Here is a 21,150-nt window from a genome sequence, read left to right on the forward strand (position 1 = left end):
TGGGCTCTGGCAGAAGGAGGGCAGAGTGGGCTAGAGACACATGAGGAGAGTCTAGGTTTGGTGGCTCTGAGATCTATAGGAACAACTTCAAGGATCCCTGTGCTGAGACATTCTCCACAGTGTTGGAGCCATCTTTCTCAAGCAGAGCGCTCCCCTCTAAGTGGTATCAGCCTGAGGGGGAGCAATAGTCCCATCCACAGAAATTATTCAGCCCCACTCTGTGGTGCTTAAGCTGGCCTGCTGAGTACAGCTTAAGGCTATACCATCATTTAAGTTTAACAGCTAAGGTAGATCTCTGGGAGCTCTGAGACTTTAGCTGACCCTCACATAAGCCTAGTACTGGTAAAAGCCAGGCGTGGTGGGTAGCCTAAGTCTTCCTGCACATAAACAGGTCCAACAGAGGGAGCCACATGTTAACTTTGAACAGGTTGCCCAGGGCCAGTCACAAACAGCATCCAACAAAAGGTCTGCACCAGAGTCTTTGCAGGTCTTCCTGAAACATAGAAACAAATGCAAAGAAGCAGCCAAAATAGAAAAGAAAAAAAATAAACCAACCAACCAAAGAACTAGGTGAAATGGAGGCATGCAATTTGATAGATAGTTTAAAGAATTGGTTGTAAGGACAGAACAGCATGGGAAAATACATAGAAATCATTAAAAAGGACCAGTCAGAAGTAAAAAAATTAATAGAAATTATTTATCTGAATAGAAATTTATTTATCTGAAATAAATAATACACTGGAAGGAATAAAGTGTAGGTTAGAGGAAGCAGAAGACTGAATTAATGATTTGGAAGATAAGGTAGGGAAAAAAACCCTAGGCAGAACAGCAAAAAGAAGAATGAAAAGAACAAGGAGGGGTTGAGAAACCTTCAGGACAACATGAAGCATAATATCAACATCATGAAGGTACCAGAAGAAGAAACTGAGCAAAAGATCGAGAACCTTCTTGAGGAAATAGTAACTGAGAACTTCTCTAATATGGTGAAAGAAAAGGGTACACAAGTTCAGGAAGCTCATAGAGTCCCAAATAATTTGGACCCAAAGAGGCCTACATGAAGACACATCATACTTAAAACGGCAAGGCTTAAAGACAAGGAGCAAATCCTAAACACCACAAGAGAAAACAAGGTAGTTACATACAAGTGTGCCAATTAGACTGTCACAGGTTTATCAACAGAAACATTGCAGAACAGAAGGGAGCCGTGTAAAATATTCAAGGTGATGCAAAGCAAGAATCTACAACCAAGGCTACTTTTACCAGCAAAGCTGTCATTTAAAACTGAAGGAGAAACAATGAAATTCCCAGACAAGGAAAAGCAAAAGGAGTTTGTTAACACTATACCAGTACTGCAACAAATGTTAAAGGGCTTACTTTAAAAAGAAAAGAAGAAAAAAGGAAAGAAAAAAAGGGGGGGCAATAATTTAACAACAAAATGGCATTAAATATATATCTACCAATAATCATCTTAAATGTACATGACTTAAATGCATCAATGAAAAGACATATCATTGAAAAACATATTGCTCTATAATTGGAGCATATAATAATGAAGTTAATGCTAATTATTTAGTCATTATTCATCAAATATTTCTCAGTCTAAGAAGTTAAACACAAATATGAAAGCAGAAAGGGCACAGATTTTTCAGACTGAAGAAATGGTTGTGGATTTGAACTAAGATCACAAATTGTTGGTCTGCAAACCAAATATTATATATAATCCAATTTTAAGTATCAAATCTCTTATAAAATTCCAAAATTCTAACTAATCAGAATATCTGAACACACTAGGTTTTACCAAATATGAAACCTCCTACAGGATCTGTCAACTTGGAAGGAGTCTGCCTTCCTCTTCCTTCACAGAACCACAGGGCTCTGTGACTGTCAGGGGAAGGGCTCTGCACACTCCACCCTGCACACTTCTGCCCTCAGGAAAGAGAGGTGGACTCTGGTATCTCAACATTTAGTTCTCTTCTTTCTTCCAAGCCTCTCTGTTTTCCACTCTTTCCTCTGAGAAGTAGGATGTAACAAAACATCCCCTGAGGGCAAAACCTGTTTCTGCTTTCCCCCACATTTTCTGCAATTGGTAAGAGTGAGAGAGCTCCAACCCAAGAAAATGTAGTATTTCTTTCCTCAAATCTCCTAGATTTTTCCAGAAACCAAATGGTCTTTTTCTGCTTGGCTGTGGGCATGCAGTAAACATCTTTTGTAGTATATACATTTAAGGATAAATAATGCATTTTACAAAATGCTAGAATAATGAAATTATGAAAATGATAATGTTTTAAAGGGCTTCAGGTTAAAATATAGTGACCTAGTCTCAAATAATATCAAGTTAAATAATCGTATAAGATATATTTTACTGTTCGTTTTTAATTGTTTTCATTTACAAAATTTTCTTATATTTTATTCGCATTCACTATGGTATATTATGATTTTTCTATGTACCAGAGACCGCCTTTAACAATGCAAGGGATATATAGTTGTATAAATGTACATATGCCATTTGGCAATATAAATCAAATCACATTGTTGTACACCTGAAACATATGTCAATTATACCTCAATTTAATAATTGGCCAGGGTAGGGGTATTTACTCCATGGAGAATAGAAAATAGTACAACTGAGGATCTGTGCTCCCCCTCACTGCCAGAGTGTCTGTTTAAATGCTTCCCAGCACAACACTGATAAGAAGACACAGCTCATGGAAATGCTATAAAATGAGAGAGACATTGAACATGATTTTAGCATATATTCTTGGGAATAACTATTTTACCTTATAATGACAATTTTGCCTATTTTATTGTAAATAAGCCTCAAAAATTTCACTTTTGAAAACAACATATTCATTTGTACGTACCAAACATATACCAACATAAATACAGACAGGGAGGAAAGCTTATCTCAATATTACTCACGTGGTTTGGTATAACATTTCTTATGAAAGCAATATAAGAAAACTGATTATTTTAAAAAGACAAATGTAACTGAAGAGTATATACTTAAAAATGTTAGAATGGTGCAAAAATCAGAAAGATGAAAATTAAAACCACAATGAAATACCACTTCACACTGGTCAGAATGGGCATCACAAACAAATCAACAAACAAGTGCTGGCAAGGTTGTGCAGAAAAGGCACCCTTGAGACATTGTTGGTGGAAACACAGACTGATACAGCCACTGTGGAAACAGTATGGACTTTCCTCAAAAAACTAAAAATAGAACTGCCTTTTGACCCAGCAATTCCACTAATGGGATTATATCCTAAGAATGCTGAAACACCACTTCAAAAACCTGTACATCCCAACATTAATAGTAGCGTTATTAACAATAGCCAAGAGCTGGAAACAGCCTAAATGCCCATCAGTAAATGAGTGGATCAAAGACTGTGGTACATTTATACAGTGGAATACTATGTAGCAGAAAGAAAAAAAGGAACCCCTACCCTTCACAATAGCATGGATTAGATCTGGAGAACATTATGCTAAAGTGAAATAAACCAGGCTGTGAAAGACAAATGCAGTATGATCTCACCTGCAAGTGGAACCTAATCAACAAAACAAAAAAGAGAGCAAAATAAAATCAGAAATACGGAAATAAAGAACAAACTGACAGTAACCAGAGGGGTGGGGAGAGGGGAATAACAGGAGAAAGAAGAGGAAGAGTAATCAAATAACATGTAAAAGGTCCCATGGACAAAGGCAACAGGTGGGGGAGGATTAAACGTGGAGGTCGGGGTGGGTAGGGCAGGGGGAGATTAACGGGGGAGGGGGTAAAGCATAACTGTAATTGAACAACAATAAAAAAATGGTTCTATGAGGATTGATGCCAATACTACAAGTGAAGAGCCTAAATAATGTTGTTTAACAAAGGTAAGAAAGGGAAACAAATGCTTTATTTCTAAATAAACATGTTTTGCGTAACATAAATAAAATAAAGTGTTTATACATTAAATGGCAATAGAGTCAAGAAAACTAAATAAGAAATTCCTTTGTCTTTAGGTTTTGCCTTTTAGAATGGTATAATGTTGCTAAAATTTAATAATAAAAATAAAACCTTAGAATACTAATATTTATGGAGGAAAAGACTAAAGATGAAAGAACAATACATTGTTTCAAATACTAATATGACATTGGTTAGGAGCATTAAAAATTATATTTTAATTATTTAATATTTGTCAACATGGGACTCTCTTATATTCATGTCCAAACATACTCTGAAAATATGTGATTAACAATCTGCTACAGCTCCAAAATGTCCTACTTGAAAAGATGCTGAGATTGATTACAAGTCTGCAAACCAATATCCTCCTGCATCAAAATTCAAGTGCATTATCATAGCACAGAGGGTGTTATGGCAGATGTCATCTAACTGCTTCGTGGCTGCATGATCGATGGTGCGAATGGTGATTGATGCAATTGACATGCCATGGCACCTAAAACAGAGTGCACTGTGTATGTCACAGGGAGAGGGATATTCATATTAGGATGAGAAAATGAAAGCAAAATTATAGGACTTGAAAAACAGTTTGCTGTAGAAAAGGGATGAAGTGCGTAATGAATGTAACAGCTGTTTGTGGGGAGGAACAATATAGTACCAGCAAGAAAACAGTGCTTTGAAAAAACAGGGGTAGGGCTGTTTCACTAAGTAAAAAATGTATGTGGTTTTTTCTTTCCAACTGTTTATATTTTACTTAGTTTCATTACAAATGTAATAGTGGGGGTGGAAAGTGGTGTTGAGTGTAAATGTCCTCTTGTTTAACAGTAATGACATTTTTATCTGTGACACTTCACTAGTGGAAGAATGAGGAAGGAGATATTGAAGGACATACAGCTAAAAGGTAAATTGCATCTGGTGTACAATTTTGAACCAAATCTTATCTAAAATATGTGATTTTCAGCTTTGAAAAGTATAGGTAGAGGAAGAAAGTTGTCAGAAAGCTGTTGATATTAATTTTTTATATTCAGGTTTTGTATTTGTAAGGTTTTAAGAAAACCTTATTTTGAAATATAAGACTTTATTTTTCTTGCAAATTAGATCTGCAAGGAAAGGCTTTTTAGAAAAGATTCATTAAATAGTGAATATATACATAAATGTAAGTAATATTACACCAACTCCATGAGGCGAAAAGCCTGATATACATTATTGAAAAGAGATGAGAGAAGAGGAACACAATCCCAAGTCATTTAATATAGTGAAGGATGATAAATACAAATAAAGTTACTACATAGGCATTAAGCATTATTGATTGCATTCTTCCCACTGCTTTTTTTTTCGATTAAGAAGCAGGTACTCATTCTTTTCATATAGTGATATAAAATATCCTTCCCTCTTCATGCATTCATTTACAAACTGTAAACATAGAGTACAGAAAATGTACTCTTATGCAGCATATCAAATTGCTAATTATATGATACGGTTAATTCTTGTGTAAAGAAAAAGGAAGCTCCTAAATTATAGAAGGAAAAATAATCACCTACATAAAATAATAAAATTATTTTTTCATTTTAATTATGGGCATGTTTATTGAAATATCTGAGAAAATGTGAACACACCACATTCCAGGCCCTGTTACAAGCATGTTAAATATAAATGCCAGGCCCAGGCTACACACTCACAAAATGACCATATGTGTTTAATATAAATGCTGTTATCCCTGATTTCCCAATAAGGAAATCAAAGGAAAGAAAGGTAAATAACTTAACTAATGTTACACAGGAAGTTTGTGGCTGAATGGAGAATGCTACTGTATAAACTTAGAATCATTAAAATTTTAAAAGCTTTTTTGAACATTGATTTGAATCTGGCTGTTCCAAACCAAAAGTGGTTAGGAGTGCTCAGCCAGCAGGAGCTACAGGAGAGGTTTTGATAGATAAGATGGGTAAACATAGCAAGGAAATTACTTGATTGGCTACACATTAAGTGGTTGTCTTATTTGAGAAAGACTAGTTGGCTGTTTGTGGTATTTTCTAATTGAATTTATTGAGGTGACTTTGGTTAATAAAATTATGTAAGTTTTGGCAATATAATTCTATAATACAATATCTGCTCATTGCATTGTGTGTTCACCACCTCAAGTTTCCTTACACAATCACTTATCCTTTCTTTACCCTCTCCTACTTTCCCTAACCCTCCTGCCCCTGTTATATTTACCATAGTGTCTGTGTCTATGCATTTTTTTCTTTGCTTAATCCCTTCACATTTTCATGCAGCACCCCCTCCCTTTTTCTCTTATGGCTGTAGGTCTGTTCTCCATATCTATGAGTCTATTTCTGTTTTGTTTGTTAGTTTATTTTGTTCATTAGTTTCCATATATAAGGGAAAATATATGGTGTTTGTCTTTCTCTGACCAGCTTATTTCTCTTAGCATAATACTCTCCAGGTCCATCCATGCTGCCGCAAAAGGTGAGATGTCCTTCTGTTTTTATAGCCGAGTAGTATTCTCTTATGTAAATGTACCACAGCTTTGTTTATCCATTCATCTACTGATGGGCACTTAGGCTGTTTCCAAATATTGGCTATTGTAAACAATGCTGCAATAAACATAAGGGAACACATATTCTTTCAAATTAATGTCTCAGGTTTCTTTGGGTACATTCCCAGAAGTTGAATTGCTCTGTCAAAAGGCTGCTCCATTTTTAATTTATTAAGGTATCTCTGTACTGCTTTCCACAGTGGCTGCACCAATCTGCATTCCCACCAACAGTGCACAAGGGTTCCCCTTTCTCCACAACCTCACCAACACTTATTATTTATTGATTTATTGATGATAGCCATTCTGACAGGTTGAGGTGATATCTCATTGTGGTTTTAATTTGAATTTCTCTGACTATTAGTAATGTTGAGCAACTTTTCATATGTCTGTTGGCCATCTGCATGTCCTCTCTGAAGAAGTGACCATTCAGGTCCTCTGCCCATTTCTTAATTGGGTTGTTTGGGGGGGTTTTTGGTGTTCAGTTTTATAACTTCCTTGTACATGTTGGATATTAAGCCCTTATCAGATGTATCAGCAAATATGTTCTCACATTTAGTGGGTTGTCTTTTCACTTTGTTGCCTGTTTATTTTGCTGTGCAAAAACATTTAATTTGATGCAGTCCCATTTGTGTATTTCTTTTTAGGTGATATATCAGAAAAATATTGCTGCAAGAAACATCTGAGATTTTACTGTTTTCTTCTAAGATTTTTATGGTTTCAAGTGTAACATTTAAGTCTTTAATCCATTTTGAGCTTACCCTTGTGTATGGTGTAAGAAGATGGTCTAGTTTTTTTCTTTTTTTTTTTGTTTGCTATATGTTCAATTTTCCTAACACCATTTATTTAATATTAGACTACCTTTATTCCTATGGTATGTTTTGCCTCCTTTGATAAATATTAACTATCTATAAAGGTACAGTTTTATTTCTGATAAGTTGTTTTTAAGTTTCATATTCTTGTATTCAAAGCTTAAGACTGGCTTAATCTTTGATTTGATTGCATAGGCTACCTGGGCATTAGAATCAGTCTAAGGTCTTCATTTTTTAATCACTCCAACACTACTGTGGTAATGCAGCTTGTGAAACTGCACTCTTAAATGCATGTTCAGTGCAGATGGTTTGTGATTACAAGAAAGGCCAAATAAATTAATGCATAGTGTAAAATCATGTCTAATATTTTTAAATATAGTATATGTATTCTTAATTTGGAGTTCATCAATAGGCTTACAACTCCTGAAATGCTATTTTGTGTGCTTTTCTTGGGGGAATAGCAGTGAGAGAGAGTTTCTGATGTTGCGCGTGGGTCACCGGCTAGCAGTGACCACGGCACACTGTGGATGGCTCGACAATATGCGAGAAATAACACACATGCACAGAGACAAACCAGTTTCTGTGGGGAAGTAGGGACAGAATGGCCACCCCCCCTAGTGGGGAGCGCGCCGATCCACCGTCCATACCTGCTTTTATTAGGCTCATTTTGCATAATAACTCAGGTAACGTACAATACTCATTAGGGGAAGTAAGGAATATATAAAACAAAGAACTCTGCCGGTCTGTTGAGTTGGGGGGTCAAAGAGCTGTAAGGCTGAGGAACAAACTAGCTTCCTCCTAAGACCCTCCTCATTCAACTGAGAGCGTTCTTAAACAAAGAAGGTTTCACAGTAATTTACATGTTCTTTCTTAGGCCTGATCACCCGGGAAATCCACACTTCCCAGTACCGAGCTGTACTTCCCCGTCATTGTTTCAGGCTTAGGTGGAGCGCGGGAACTAAGGCCACCGAGAGATAAGGAGATTTTCTTCCTGACGCTGAGAACTCAGACTTTGTCAAAGCCGAGGAGTGAGGGTCCATCACCCCCCTTTTGCTGCAGCCCCCCAAGTCCTTCTTTTGGGGGGCCTCCCAAAAGTGATCGTGCCTGGCTTGGGTTGTTCCCCCGTGGGGAATCTTACCCGTCTTTGGCTAACCGACCAAGCTTTTTGGGGGTTCAGTTATGAACAAAGCAGCAGAAACAGCATTCCTGCCAGGAAGATAAGCTTTTGTCTCCTTGCCGGCTCACGGTTCCAAGGGCGTTCCCTTAGCCTAGCCTAGGCGGGGGTTTCAGTTTTCTGATACCAGTCAGGGCGGTTCCCAACATTCTGAAACTTTCCATTATGTCTCAAAGAGAAATTTGACCAAAAATGTGTAAGAATAATTGATTTTACCCTAAATTCTTATTTTACCGGTGAGAAGAATGAGACCAAGAGCTATGGATGGTCCGACTATGGCTGACCTTGGCCAGCACAAGGTACTCCACTGGGAGGAGGAGTCAGTGCTGCCTGGAGAAAAGAACATGGACTCGGAGGAAGCCAGGACAGAGCCTGTGGGAGACACTGTCGGTCAGACTGTCATTGGCTTTCCAGGTGTCTGCTTTGATCTCTCTTCACCCCTCCTATTGTATTATTCCAGTCTTCACTCCAGAAATGTATTTTACCATTTCATATTTAATATTTTGAAACATTGGTCAGACATGCACTGCCAAAGTTTATTTTGCAAAATTCTACTCTAATAGTTTTATATAGTTGCATAGTCTTCTCATCTTGCCCTTTAATAACAATGACAGATGACAAATGTTTTTCGGTTGCGTGAGTGATAGAGATGAGACCTTACTTTTTAAATAAATTTATAAATAATATGATAAATATTCTATATTAGTTTGGGAAATAAATCTTGTAAATTTTAATTATGAGAAGCTTAGATTTCTTATTAACTAAATTTAAAAGTTTGAAGTCCTAAAATAGTAAAATTTGGTGCAGAGTGTAGATAGCCTTAATCCACATGACAATATACTACTTCAGCAGCCAATCCTGAAAGTATTATTCAGGACAAAATCCATTGCTGCTGGTAACAGTGTACATCACTGAAGATAAACCAAGAATAAATAACATGCTGGATGCTTTTAATTCTTTAAAATCAACATAAAACCCTTGGAAGCTGTTTCATGCCAGGTTTGACAGGTTGAAGAACTGTTTGAAGATATACTGCAGTGATAGCAATAAATGGTGCCACAGTTAGGTGTGCTCAGGTAGCGAGTGAAACAAACATGAAGTTAAATTGAAATGTTTTATAACAGACCCTTTTGCTGAGCTGCCTTCAAATTACCTTGAGATATTTTCCACTTTTGGAAAGTTTAGAGTCAGCAATGCATAAAATGGCATTCAGGTGAAAAGACGGGTGGCAATTGTACAGAATTAATAGTTTGAAGAGAATTTAAAAAAACAATCTCTGCATCACAAAAAGAAGATTATAAAAAATCTGTGATATTATTTGCTTATGGCATTATTGTAATATAAATTTCTATTAATTTTAAGTTTTCATTTGTCTATTTATACACTATGAACCTCCACATGTCAATATTTATCTAAAACTTTTTTTTATGCTGTTTCTTTTGCATATGAAGTCAGATAAGCAGTGTCATTTTTAGTGTTATACTAAACTGTTCAGTGAATAGAAAAGAGCTATAATAATTAGAATAAAGTTATTTTATTAAAATATTTTGTGTATTGTCCTGGCTGGTATGGCTCAGTGGACTGAGCACCTGCCTTGGAACCAAAAGGTTGTTGGCTTGATTCCCAGTCAGGGCACGTGCCTGGGTTGCAGGGCAGGTCCCCAACAGGGAGTGTACCAGAAGCAACCACACATTGATGTTTCCCACCCTCTTTTTCTCCTTTCCTTCCCCTTCTCTAAAGATAAAATAAATAAAAACTTCAAAAAAATATTAAAAAAACAGTATTTTGTGTGTTGACTACTAAAAATGGGAACATACTTAGTGTTCAGGGTAATCCTCTTAAAATTTTTACTGAATTTATTGAGATGACATTGTTAATGAAATTACACAGGCTTCAGGCATATGATTGTAGAACATGTCATCTGTATATTGTATCAGGTGTTCACCACCATAGGCAAGTCTCCTTCTGCATCCATTCATCTCCCCTTTACCCTCTTCTATATCCCCCACCCCTCTTCCCTCTGGTAATCACCATACTGTTGTCTGTATCTATGAGTTGTTTCAAAAATTAGACAGAGGTAACACTTGCAGTGGGTTTGTGAGACACACACACACACACACACACACACACACACAGAGAGAGAGAGAGAGAGAGAGAGAGAGAGAGAGAGAGAGAGAAATAGAGAGAAGACCATAAATTGAAGAAATAATCTGTATCAGTTACAAAAGGAGGGTATATAAAAGTTTCATGTTCTTTTTTTTTAGAGCAAGGAAACTTATTTTTAACTAATATTTTCAGTTTATTTAAGAGTAAATATGATAACGTGCTTCCATTCTTGCTCCTAGGAATAATTTTAAAGGTAAAAGAGATATGTTTGTCAGTTTCCTTGCTGAACACTGCCTATGAATTTCAGAACAATTCCTGTAACTTTTTATTGCTTTAATTTAAAATTAATATATACTGATTAAGTTTCTACTCTAAGTCAGAATATATCGTCAGTGCAAGGTTTTCTCAAAGATAGATGAGTCATGGTTTTGGCATCCTTAGGTAAGTTATAGGTAGTTAAAAAAGGTTTAAATAGAAAAATATTTAAAGGTATACCAAATTTAGAACATAAAATTGAAACAATTCAATCTTGTCTATATATGTAAACATCCAGATAAATTGTCTGTGATTTAGATAATGGAGATCTTGGTCTTTAAAAAGAGGGAAGAAAAAATTGTGAAGAAATCATCCTGAATACCCAACTGAACACTAGCTAGAGAGAAGCCTTATAACCAAGGACAGGCAGAAGAAAACATTTTACCACAACGGACTGGTAGGGAGTGCAGTGGAAGTGCTAGTTGGGCTTCCATGGGTGGCAGCTAAGGTTGCAGAAGGACATTTCAGGGACCAGGGGTGTTCCCCCTGAAAAGTGTGCGGTCTAAGTCCCCAAGTTCAGCTTCCCAGCCTACAGCACCAGAACTTGAAAGGAACCCAGATAACATCCAGCTGTGAAAAAGCAGCAGAGTTTCTGTCTTCCAAGGAGAGATGGCTGGAAAAACAGAGAGCCTCTTAAAGGGCCAACACACAACATTTTGTTTGTAGCCACTTATCCTGGGTCTCTGCAGAGGGAGGGCAGAGTGGACTAAAGACCCTTAAGGAGAGTCTGGGGTTGATGGCTATGGAGAGAGAACTGAAGGAACAGCCACCAGGATTCCTGTACTGAGTCATTCTGCATACTGCAGAAGCCATCTTTCTCAGGCAGAGTGCTCCCCTCCAAGTGGCATCAGCCTGAGGGAAAGCAATAGCCATACACTCAGGGATTACTCTGTCCTTCCCTGTGATGCTTAAGCCAGATTGCTGATTACAACCTGAGGCTATAATCACTGATCAGTTTAACAACTAAGGGGGGAAACACAAAGAGGCAGACAAAATGGAAAGACAAGGAAACAGAGACCAAAGAAAAAGCAAGAAAATTCTCCAAAGAAATGAATGAAACAGAAGCAAGCAATTTATCAGATTGAGAGTTTAAATTAATGATTATAAGGATACTCAACAGCAAGACAAAAGACATAGAAACCATAAACAAGGACCAGTCAGAAATAAAGAGTGCAATATTGGAAATAAATAATGGACTGGAAAGAATAAACAGTAGGTTAGATGAAGCAGAGGATCAAATCAGTGATTTGGAAGATACTGCAGAAAAACACCCAGGAACAGCAGCAAAATAAATAAATAAATAAAAGGAATAATTAGAGCTTAAGAAATATTTGGACGAATGAAGCCTAACAACATCTATGTCATGGGATTACCAGGAAAAGGAGAGTTTGAACAAGGGCTCAAGAGCAAAAACTTCCTTAATCTGGTGAAGGAAAAGGACACACAAGTCCAGGAAGCTGAGAGAGTGCCAAACAGTTGGACCCAAAGAGGCCTACACTGAGACACATCATAATTAAAATAACAAGGCTGAAAGACAAAAAGAGAATCATAAAAGCCACCAGAGAAAAACAGGTAGTTACCTACAAGGGAGCACCAATTAGACTGTCATCTGATTTCTCAAAAGAAACATTTCAGAACAGAAAGGGGTAGTATGAAATAGCAAGGGACTGCAACCAAGGCTACTTTAACCAGCAAGGCTATGATTTAAAATCAAAAGAGAAATAAGGAGCTTCCCAGACAAGAAAAAGCTAAAGGAGTTTAACACCAAACCAGTACTGCAACATTGTTAAAGGATTTGCTTTAAGAAAAAGAAAAAGGAAAAGGAAAGAGGAAAAAAACACAGAGGGAAATAGTTTAAAAATAAAATGGCACTAAGTATGTTTCTATTAATAATCACCTTAAATGTAAATGGCTTAACTTCCCCAAACAAAAGACATAAGGTAGATGAATGGATAAGAAAACAAGACCCATATATATGCTGCCACCAAGAAACATAACTCAGATAAAAAATGCACAGACTAAAAGTAAAGGGATAGAAAAAGATATTTCATGCAAATGGAAAGCGAAAAAAGAGCTGGTGTAACAGTACTTACATCTGACAAAGTAGACTTTAAAACCAAGGCAAAGAGACAAAGAAACCAAGAGACAAAGAAGGACACTAAGTAATGATAAAGGGAACAATCTAACAAAGGGATATAACCCTGATAAACATTTACACAACCAACATAGGAGCACCTACATATGTGAGGCAAACCCTGACAGGCATAAAGAGAAAGATCAACAGATATACAGTCATAGTTGGGGATTTTAGTACTCCATTGACTTCAATGGATAGATCTGCCAGAGAGAAAATCAACAAGGAGACAGTGTCCTTAAATGACACACTGAATTAAATGAAACAATGGATCAAATGGATATAATTGATATCTTCAGAGCATTTCATCCAAAAGCACTAGAATATACATACTTTTCAAGTGCACATAGGGTGTTTTCTAGGATGGACCACATGTTGGGACACAAAACAAGTCTCAATAAATTTAAGAATATTGAACTCATATCAAGCATCTTCTCTGACCACAATGTTATGAAACTACAAATCAGTCATAAGAAGAACACTGAAAAACACAGAAAGGCATGGAAACTAACTAACATTTATTAAACAATGAATGGGTCAACAGCAAGATCAAGGAATAAATCAAAAGATACCTTGAAACAAATGAAAATGAGGACACATCAATTCAAAATCTGTGGGGCACTGGGAAAGCAATCCTAAGAGGGAAATTTATAGCATCAGAGACCTATCATAAAAATAAAAGCTCAAATAAAACAATCTAACTTTACATTTAGAAGAACTTGAAAAACAACAACAAACAAAGCCCAAAGTGAGTAGAAGGAAGGGAATGATAAAGATGACAGTAGAAATAAACAAAATAGAATCTAAAAAAAATTATGATGCAAAAGATAAATGAATCCAAGAGCTGATTCTTTGAAAAGATAAACAAGATTGACAAACCTTTAACCAGACTCATTAAGAAAAAAGAGGAAGCCCAAATAAATTAAATCAGAGATGAAAAAGGAGAAATAACAACTGACACCAGAGAAAGACTAAGGAGTGTAAGAAAATATTATGAACAACTACATGCCAACAAACTGGACAACCTGGATGAAATAGATAAATTCCTAGAAACATACAATCTTCCAAAACTAAATCAGGAAGAATCAGAGAATCTGAATAGACAGATTAAACCTAGTGAAATTGAATCAGTAATTAAAAAAAACCTCCCAACAAATGAAAGTCCTGGACCAGATGACTTCACAGATGAATTTTACCAAACATTCCAAGAACTAACATCTTTCCTTCATCTATTTCATAAAATTTAAGAGGAGTGCAAGCTTTTAACCTTACTTTACAAGACTAACATTGTCCTAATTCTAAAACCAGATAAAAACACTACAAATAACAATTACAGGCCTATATCCTTGATAAACATAGATGCTAAAATCCTCAGCCAAATATTAACAAACCACATACAACAATGCATCAAGTGGATCATACAGCATGATCAAGTGGGATTTATTCCAGAATGCAAGGTGGATAGAACATTAGCAAATCATTAAATGAGATTCACCACATAAAAATATGAAGTATAAAAACCACATGATCATATTAATAGATACAAAAAAGAATTTGATAAAATCTGGCACCCATTTATGATAAACATTCTCAGCAAAGTGCAATTAGAGGGAACATATGTAAACATAATAAAGGCCACATATGACAAACCAACTGCAAGCATCATACATGATGAACAAAAACTACAAGTATTCTGTGTAAAATCAGGACAACATAGGGGTGTCTGCTTTCACATCTATTATTCAGTATAGTACTAGAAATCCTAGCCACTGCAATCAGAAAAGAAGAAATAGGAAGCATTCAAATTGGGAAGGAAGAAGTAAAACTGTCATTATTTTCAGATGACATGATACTGTACATAGAGAACCCCAAAGATTTTACCAAGAAACTACTAGAACTGATAAATGAATTCAGCAAAGTAGCAGGGTACAAAGTTAATATCCAGCAATCAGTTGTATTTTTACATGTAAATAATGAACTAACAGAAATGGAAATTAAACAAACAATCTCATTCAGAATTGCTTCAGAAATAATAAAATACCTAGGAAAAAACCTAACCAAGGTTGTAAAAGACCTGTACATAGAAAATTTTAAAACACTGAAGAAAGAAAGAAAATACAAATAAATAGAAGCACATACTGTGTTCATGGATAGGAAAAATAAACATCATTAAAATGCCTATTCTAACCAAAGCAATCTATAGATTCAGTGAAATTCTTATCAAGATTCCAATGTCATATTTCACAGAACTAGAACAAATATTTCAAAAACTTATATAGAACCACAAGACCCCAACTAGTAATAGTGATTCTGAGAAAGAACAAACTTCAAGGAATCACACTACCTATTTTAAAACTATACTGTAAGTCCATACTGATAAAAATAGCATGATACTGGCATAAAAACAGACACACAGAACAATGGAACAGAATAGAGAGCCCAGAAATAAAACCACAGCTTTATAGTCAATTAATAATTGGCAGAGGAAGCAAGCACTTAAAATGGGCTAAAGATAATCTATTCAATGAATTATCCTGGGAAAATTTGACAGATTCATGCAGAAAAATAAAACTAGACCACCTTCTTATATCACACACAAGAATAAATTCAAAATGGATCAAAGAGTTAAGTGTTAGGCCCCAAAGCATAAAAATCCTAGATGAAAATGTAGGCAGCAAAATCTTGGACATTGCTCTTAGTAATATTTTATCAGATATATCACCACAGGCAAAAGAAACAAAAGAAAAAAATAAACAATTGGGACTACATCAAACTAAAAAGTTTTTTCACAGCAAAGGCAATGTCAAGAAAATAAAAAGACAAACCTCAGAATGGGAGAACACATTCACCTACACATTTGATAAGGGGTTAGTATCCAATATTTATAAAGAAATTATAAAACTTAACACACACACACAAAAAAAACAATTAAAAATGGGCAATGATCTGAATAGACATCTCTCCAAAGAAGACAGAGATGACCTGTGAAAAGTTGCTCAAAGTCACTAATTGTCAGAGAAATGTAAGTTAAAGCCACAAGGAGATGTCATCTCACACCTGTCAGAATGACTATCATCAATAAACAAGTGCTGGATAACGTTGAGAAAGGGTACACTTTTGCACTGTTGGTGGGAATGCAGACTGGTGCAGCCACTGTGGAAAGCAGTATGGACATGTGTCAAAAAAATTAAAAATGTATGTGCTCTTTGGCCCAGCAATCCCACTTCTGGGAATATATCTGAAGGAACCCAAAGCACTAATTCAGAAGAACATAAGCATCTCTATGTTCACTGCAGCCTTATTTATAATCACCAAGATATGGAAACAACCCAAGTGCCCATCAGTAGATGAGTGGATAAAACAACTATGGGACATTTATACAATGGAATACTACCTGGCCCTTAAAAAGGAGAAAATTTTACCACTTTCAGCAGTATGGATGGACCTGGAGAACATTATGCTAAGTGAAATAAGCCAGTCAGAGAAAGATAAATACCATGTGGTTTCACTTATATGTGGAATCTAAGGAACAAACTGAACTAACAAGAAAAATGGGGACAAACTCACAGATGGAGAGCAAGATCAGAGCAGTAGAGAGGGAGGTGAGGGGTTGGAGGGATTGACCGAAAAGAAGAGTCATGAACATGGGCAACAGTGTGGTGGTTCCTGGGGGACAGCGGGCAAAAGGGTCTAAGTGGAAGTGGAAAAAATACTATAATTGTTAGATACAAACAATAAAAGATGGATGAAAAGCTACAGTGCCAAGAAAAATTTGAAAATATGTAGATGAATTTGATAATCTGTCTTACCATATTTAAAATAAGAATATACTATAATAATATTTAAAGTGTCTTTTTTATATAGGAAACTGTGAACATCAATACACATTTTGACTCAAGTAGTATTATGGGCTTTTATAATTTTTCTCATTGGCAAATGAGATATTCTGAAAATCCTTAACTCTTAAATTACATAAAATGTGTTATTTTCTCTTCATGAAACAGCAATAATATCAAAAGATAAGCCAATATTTAGAACTTTATTTTAGTTTTTTTATTTTAACAGGTTAACTTGTTTGGGAACACTCAATCATATGTCCTGAAAAATTATGTTTGTAGTCTAGAATGAAGAGAGACTACAAAACACTGTCTAATGAAACAAAAGACTATAGAAGAAATGATGTGTTTATGTATTTTTAAAATGTTCAATCAACAGGCATGTATACATTTTACAGTTCATCTTCAAAATGATGTTTACCTTTTTCTTTGTTTTATTAAGTGTTTAAAACACTTCTTGTGTTGAAAATTTTCAATAAGCAGATGTCATAAATGTATGCATATATATGTTACTGGGGAAATTATGAATGAACTATAGTTTTAATTTCATCCTGGAAGTTCTCATATTTGTTTTGTTTTGTTTTTTTTTCTGTATAGCTCTTCTCTTTGGAATCAGATCCCTTATACATATATATGTTTGTGAATTTTTCTTTAATTTTTCTTTTCTATGTAACATATACTTATATATAAAATATATTTATATATTTAAAATGTATTTTTCCATTATGCCAGAAATTTGCTTTTTCCATCTTCTCAATTGAAAATCTTATGAAAATGTAATATAATAATCATTGGAATTCACTCATCTATTGCCCCTTCCTCCTCAAAAGGTGATGTAAAACAACTACCATTGAAACTTTGCCTAAGTTATTTAAATGAAGATAATTGTTTCCTATCATCACCACAATAAATATATTTTCAAAGTGAGAGCAATTAAGTATACATACTATACAACTGAATGTTTATAAAATACTTTTAATCTACAAATACAGCTTTGTGCAAATGGTGAATGTTGACATTAGTTTATCCAGTAAGTGGTTTTAAATAATTCTGTGAATGAATTGATTTGAATATTTTTTATTTCTGTGTAACTAAATTTCATGCTTAAAAGCATAAAATGTGGAAGATGACACATTTGCAAGCATGGAAAAATGAATTCTCCTTCCATTGAGTAGCATCCAATATCACAACCAACAATGAGTAAAGCCATGGGTATCACTCTGTAAATCATGATTAAGTTTCAGTGTGATCCTTTAATGATGTTAAGCAATGGATTTTCTTTTGGTGTTCAAGCAGTAAGACAGGTCCCTGTAGTGGGAACATATGCCTGCCTTTAAAACCACTGATTTGAAATGGTACCTCCTCAACTGTTCTCATTAAAAATAACCTTTTATAATGACTCCATGTTTTCCTTGTAACAGTGTTATTTTCTAAAGTGAATTTACTGCCAATTTAAGAGTCAGTGATAGTCTACAGTGATGGCTTCTAGGACACTAAATTTATCTTAGAAATTAATATTGTTAAAGGAAAATACAGAGCCATTAAAAAGCGTTGAAAGAAAGCTCCCCACAAAATCCTGACAGAGAAGAGAAAGCAATCTGAAATCTTGGCTTCTTTCCTCACACTGACGATTGGGTGCCAATAAGTGCTGATTATGATGGTGGTTTTTATGGGGTAGACACCTGTTAAGTAGGAACTGGACTGTGACCATCAACTCATTTCTCACACACCACTAAACCCACTAAACAGCTATCCATTTCTAATGACCTGGCCAATGTTCATTTCTAAGCCAGTAGTTCTAATATGACCCAGGTTGGTGTTGTACTATTTAAGTTCCCTTATGGATAAGATGAAACAAAATTGAACTGTTCTTTTTTGAGCAGAAATACACTACAAAGTGGTATGTTACATTATAATAAAATTACAAATAATGTAGACTAAAATATTATTTTCCTTTGTAAGTATAAGAAATTTGGGTGTGTGTGTAACATTCATATGAAATACACATGCACTCAATATTGTAGCCATATTCATGTGCAATATTAAGAGGAGAGGCATGCACGAATACATTGCAGCATTGCTGCAGGCCACCTCAATATCGAAAAGTGCTGCTGTGCACATTCAGTCTCCATGGAGTTTCTATGTAGTGCTTCCACAGCACAGATCTAGATGAGTTAATACTTATAGTAAAATATCTTCACTGGCATATTATTTCTTGTCATTTCTTATCATGGCAACCAAAGCCCTTCCTTAATCTTCTCAATCTGTTTTTCTAGGCTTATCCTCAAATATCTCCACCTTCTCCCCATGCACATATGTCTCTTTCCAGTTATATGAGACTGATAATTAGTTCATTACAGGCTCTGCATTTTCCCAAATCTGTACCTTTTCTCATATTATTCTCACTGAATAAGTTTTCCCTCCATAAGTCTTCCTAGAAAAACCCTATTCATTTTTCCAAGTCTTATTCAGGAGTTGTCTCATGATCTATTCTTCCTCTGTCCCCTTATTCAAAATTAATATCCTCTTTAGCACTTACATAGCAATTTTACCTTCCTCGTGTTATCAAACAATCATGAATATTTTACTATTCAATGATTAAATTTGTTCAAATACTTGTGCTCCTAACTGGACTAAATTTCATAGATTCCCAGGCTATACCCTTAACAGTTGGTCATTCAGAGACAATGCCATGTTTTACCATCAACAGGAGCAAATATGGAGCGAGAGTGACATGGAAGGGAGCTGGAAATAGACCCTGGCAGTCGGTTGGTAAGCGAGAAAGCCCTCCAAAATACTTTTTGTTTTTATTCTCTATGTTCCTTGTGGTACACACCACTTCTTTAAAAATGATTTTCACCTCTCCCTTAACTCAATACTTACATCAGGTACACTTTAAATTTTTTGTTGAAAATGCGTCACTTTGGGAGACATTCCTTGTTGGAAAATCTGCTCTCTCCTCTCTTACTCTACATATTTTTTAGTTCTGTACCACAAATATGGTAATGGAGACCTATAGATGCTTGTTGATATGCTGTATTTGAATAAGTAAGTCTAACAACTCAATGAAAATAAAATATGCTATGGTTTTTTAGATTTATAAACTGAGACACCATCTAACAACTGGACGGCAATATGCAAATAGACATGCTGTGATTTTAAGCAGCTTTTCCTGTAATTCAGATACACACAGTGCAGAATGTCTCCTGTGCTTTCCACACATGTCCAATGTGATTGTTATAAATCTGATATGAACCTGTCACTTTGTCCCGATGCTAAAAATAGCACTGTGGGAACTAAATTGGGCTGGGGTGAAGAGACGGAACCTACCGAAATTTTTCAGAATAAGCTCAAAGTTGTTTTTTTTTCTGTTCTTCCAATTTGAAACTGATATTGGGCTCAAGACCCTAGTGCAGTGATTTTCAACCCTTGTGCAGCAACAACTTTTAAAACATGCAATACCTGACTACTTAGTCAGGGGCAATGACTTTCTTTTCCTTAGATTGTCAAATAGAAAAGTGACAACATCCAACACAATAGCTACCTGCTTTGAATGCACTGTCTTGAACTATAAATACACAGGTCATTTACTACAGTTGTACCTTATTGGTCAAGTCACATAATAAGATTGCATCTGATTGGTTAATCCATGGTTCCAGAAATCCTTATAGGCAAGTATAGGTGCCTTATTTTTTAAAAGTCATTTTAAAATGAAAAGGGTAGGTAATTACTATTATTTTTTGTAAAACAATAAAAATTATACCTATTTTTTATCAGATCAGCAAAAGTATAATATGTATTTTGGTGTGCCTCAGAATTTTAGCAATTAGTTTATGAATGTCATGAAATGAAAAAAAGTGGAAAATTGCTGCCCTAGTGAATCATTTCAGCCCAGACAACCTTAGTTATATGTATGTAGAAGTGGAATGAGCTTTGGGATGCAGCTAATCAGCTTAACAACAATATCAGCATCTGCTCATTCTTAGTGCTATTCTTAACCTTGGTTGGGCTCCTACTTTGCATCCCAGTCTCCCAGCATGTAGGTTCTTATCGTATAACCCAACTCACTGTCTTGTATCTAAAAATTATTTCCTACTGTTGATCCCCATTTCTTTCTTTTAAACTACTTAATGTACTCTGCCCATGTGAATATTTCCTTTTTCTGCTCTGTGACATTTCTAGAACTTACTAAGACTTTCTTGCCAACATTACCATGTTTTTCTTGGGTATTCATTCAAAATTATTTATGTTTTCATTTCACATAGTAGTTTTGATTCTTTCTGTACCTCTTTTATTTTTA

General features: G+C 35.4%; 1 pseudogene; it reads left to right on the plus strand.

Moving 5' to 3' along the window:
* Nucleotides 1-8,734: 8,734 nt before the first annotated feature.
* LOC123818038 overlaps nt 8,735-21,150 on the plus strand; it is a 37,206-nt pseudogene continuing 24,790 nt past the window's right edge.

Source organism: Phyllostomus hastatus, unplaced genomic scaffold (assembly GCF_019186645.2).
Source record: "Phyllostomus hastatus isolate PE091 unplaced genomic scaffold, TTU_PhHast_1.1 phas_contig_254, whole genome shotgun sequence".
Lineage (NCBI taxonomy): Eukaryota > Metazoa > Chordata > Mammalia > Chiroptera > Phyllostomidae > Phyllostomus > Phyllostomus hastatus.